Consider the following 4,353-nt stretch of genomic DNA (forward strand, 5'->3'; position numbering starts at 1 on the left):
CAAACAAAAAATCCTTCTTTAAGTATGTCAGTGAGAAAAGAAAGACTAGAGAAAATGTGGGCACTCTCCGGAAGGAAAGACAAGAACTGGTTACCCGGGACAGAGACAGAGCTGAGGTACTCAATGACTTCTTTGCCTCAGTCTTCACTGGCAAGGACTGCAGCCGCACTGCCCATGATGCAGAATGCAAAGGCGAGGATTGGGAAAATGGAGAACCGCCCACTGTAGGTGAAGATCAAGTGTGAGAATACCTGAGGAACCTGAAGGTGCACAAGTCCATGGGACCTGATGAGATACATCTGCAGGTCCTGAGGGAAGTGGCAGATCAAGTCGCTAAGCCACTAGCCATCATATTTGAGAAGTGGTGGCGGTCTGGCGAGGTTCCTGCCGACTGGAAAAGGGGAAACATAACCCCTATTTTCAAAAAGGGAAATAAGGAAGACCCAGGGAACTACAGGCCAGTCAGTCTCACCTCTGTGCCTGGCAAGATCATGGAGCAGATCCTCCTGGAAACTCTGCTGAGGCACATAGAAAACAAGGCGGTGATTGGTGACAGCGACCATGGCTTCACCAAGGGCAAGTCATGCCGGACAAATTTGGTGGCCTTCTACAAAGGGGTTACAGTGGCAGTGGATAAGGGAAGATCAACTGATGTCATCTACATGGACTTGTGGAAAGCGTTTGACACCGTCCCACATGATATCCTAGTGTCTAAATTGAAGAGACATGGATTCGACAAATGGACCACTCGGAGGACGCAGAACTGGCTGGACGGTCACACTCAAAGAGTTGAGGTCAACAGCTCAATGTTCAAGTGGAGAGAGCAGTGACGAGTGGCGTTCCTCAGGGGTCGGTACTGGGACCTGCACTGTTCAACATCTTTGTTGGCAACATGAACAGTGGGGTCGAGTGCACCCTCAGCAGGTTTGCCGATGACACCAAGCTGTTTGGCAAGGTAGACACGCTGGAGGGGAGGGATGCCATCCAGAGGGACCTGGACAGGCTGGAGAGGTGGGCCCAAGCCAACCTCATGCAGTTCAACAAGGCCAAGTGCAAGGTCCTGCATCTGGGTCGGGACAATCTCAAGCACAAATACAGACTTAGTGGGGAATGGCTGGAGAGCAGCCCTGAGGAGAAGGACCTGGGGGTGCTGATTGATGAAAAGCTCAACATGAGCCAGCAATGTGCAATCACAGCCTAAAAGGCATACCGTATCCTGGGCCGCATCAGAAGAAGTGTGGCCGGCAGGTCAAAAGAGGTGATTCTGCCCCTCTACTCCACTCTCGTGAGACCCCACCTGGAGTACTGCATCCAGCTCTGGAGTCCCCAACATAAGAAGGACATGGACCTGCTGGAGTGTGTCCAGAGGACAGCCACAAGGATGATCCGAGGGCTGGAGCACCTCTTCTATGAGGAGAGGCTGAAAGAGTTGGGCTGTTCAGCCTGGAGAAGAGAAGGCACCAGGGAGATCTTGTTGCGGCCTTCCAGTCCCTAAAGGGGACCTACAGGAGAGCTGGGGAAGGACATTTTACTAGGGCATGTAGCGATAGGATGAGGGGGAATGGCTTTAAACTGGAAGAGGGCAGGTTTAAATTAAACATTAGGAAGAAATCTTTTACTTTGAGGGTTGTAAGGTACTGGAACAGGTTGCCCATAGAGGTTGTTGACGCCCCATCCCTGGAGGTGTTCAAGGCCAGGCTGGACGTGGCCTTTGACATCCTGATCTAGTGGGAAGTGTCCTTGCCTATGGCAGGGGAGTTGGAACTCGATGATCTTCAAGGTCCTTTCCAACTCCAAACTATTCTATGATTCAACCATTTTAATTGGAATTTCCATCGTCCCAGCTTGTGTCTGTTGGCTCTTGTTCTATCACTGTGCAGCTCCAGAAGAGTCTTTAGCTTTTCTTTTCTACATCTTCTGATGTAAATAACAGTTGTGGATATCAGTAAGATCTCCCCTTAGCCTTCTCCAGATTGAACAAACCCAGTTCCCTCAGCTTCACATCATACATCATGCTCCAGCCCCTGTGGTGCTCTTGATGTCCCTGTCTAGGACTTGCTGCAGTTTGTCACTCTTTCCTGTACCGCGGAAGCCCAAAACTGGACGTGGTACTCCAGATGAAGTCGCACAAGTACCAAACGGAGGGGTGATAGTCTTGTCCCTCAAGCTGTTGGCTACATTAATATCTAACACAGCTCAGTATGGGCATACTGCTGACCCATGTTCAACTTGCTGTCCACCAGGACCCTAAGTCTTTGCAAAGCTGCTTTCCACCCAGTTGTCCTGCAGTTTGCGTGGAGTTGCTGCATCCCAGGTGCAGGACTTTGCCTCTGCCTCCATTGAACTTCATGAGGTTTCTGTCAGCCCATTTCTACAGCCGAATGCACTGTGGAGAGCAGACCTGCTCTCCAAGGTACCAGCTGCTCTCTTTCTTTTAACACCAGCAGTGGACTAGTTGACCGTGTAACACACTCTGTCATCCAGGTCATTATTAAAGGTATTAAAACAGTATCATCAGCTCCAATATCAACCCCTCAGGAACGCCATTAGTAAACGGCTGCCAGCTGGACTTTGTATCACTGCCTGTCAGCAGTTTCAAGTCAGCAGGAGGAAAGCAAGTAGAGGCTATAATCTGAGCGCTTTTGGCCCACAGTCAAATTTTGTGTTGATCTGAGAGTTTTGGAGATCTAACAGTTAAGTCTTTCCAGTCTTACTTGCTTGCCTTCTATGTGAAATCAGCAGAAGTCTCTTTCCCTCCCCCAGAATTACTATTATTACCCACCATTTAGAAAGCCGGTAACAAAATGCTAGGGAATGTAGCCAGCATAGATGAGAAAGAAACAGCAATCATATGGAAGCTCCAACCTACTTTAGACGCAACAGCTCTCCTTCTGGGCAAGAAATGAGCACACCATGCTGCTGATTTTCAAGAGCTGCTAATTCACCATCTAGCTCTCAATTAGCTTCCAATTGCGATTTTAAAATCTGTAACTGGCTATGGCGTATCTATCCAGTCACATCTCTTCAGATATGACTCACTGAAAAACCTTCTCAAGGAGCTTTGCATCAGGCTGGCATTGTACAGATGTCAGCTGAGAGGCTTCTGATGAAGAATGCTTTGTTAGGGAAGTTTCTACCACATGAGAACTAAAGTAGGACTAACACATGTTTTCTCAATGTTTTCTCAGAGCTTACACTGCATGAGTTTTATAAACTAAACTAGCATTTCTCAAGGCGCTACAATGGGCTCCAAACCTCCAGTGTGGACGCTACTGGACTGCATGTCCTAGACATATCCATACCTACAGTAGCAATGGGCACCTCAGCCATGTAATTTTGCTGTCTACACAGACCTGGAATGTTTTCTCCTGATACTACTCCCTGCTCAACAGCAACACAGACAGTGCATTCATCAGAAGACATTTTGACTTTTTTTTTTCAGGAGAACTGGTGTTTTGAATGTGGTTACTGTGAAACATTGAATATGTTTCAATATGCAAAAAAGAAGGAATCAACGGGACTGTTAGCGTCTGCTGTCTTTTCTTTCCACCAAGCTGCTCACCACATGGAATAGTGGTGAGCACAGAGGTCCTACTGAGAGTGGTGGTACATCCCAAGGCACTTAAAGGAGTGATGGTTACCTGGAACCTGAAAGTTGCAGGAGAAGACTGGGACAGGCAGATTTATGTTGGATACAGACTATCAGCAAACTGATTTGCCTGATGATTTGTGGGGCAACTTGCAGCAGCCCAAGGCCACAGGCCAGAAATGATGACTAAGGGAACCAGCTGAGAAGTCACCTGGTGATTTCTCCAGGAGTGAAAAAGTCTGAGGTTTTGGGATGGCATGGTAAAGAATTTTGTGTGCAGACCAGGCCCGAACAGAGAAGAGACAGTTCCCATGCAGAGATACGGTTGAGTTCCTGATGACAGGTCAAGTGGTGAACCTCAGAGACTGAACGCATGTGCAGCTGCCTACTCCAGTTACCAATTGAACTCACCATGGTGCCCAAGGGTTGCTGAAAAAGCAATGAGCACTTCACAGCACCTGCCCCTGAGGCTGGCAGATATTGGCTGCCTGGACAGTCTCTGGAGAGAAGTATATCTGTGAATGAAAATAGAGTGCTTGTAGGAGACTTCGTAGGTATGGCCATAAGTGCAAATGCAGGGTAGAATTAGCAATTTGTGCTTTTTGCATTACTGAGGTAGTACTTTTCTTACCAGCAACCAAGGAAGAAAGGGAAGAAGTCCCCACAAAGGAGCCTACCAAGGTGGTTGTATTGGGTGCATCCTACTAAAGCTGCAAGGAGACTAGTTTCTGCCAGTGCAGCCAGGCATCCAAGGAGGCACCAGG

Source organism: Vanellus vanellus, assembly GCF_965231255.1.
Source record: "Vanellus vanellus genome assembly, chromosome: Z".
In the NCBI taxonomy this organism is placed as follows: Eukaryota; Metazoa; Chordata; class Aves; order Charadriiformes; family Charadriidae; genus Vanellus; species Vanellus vanellus.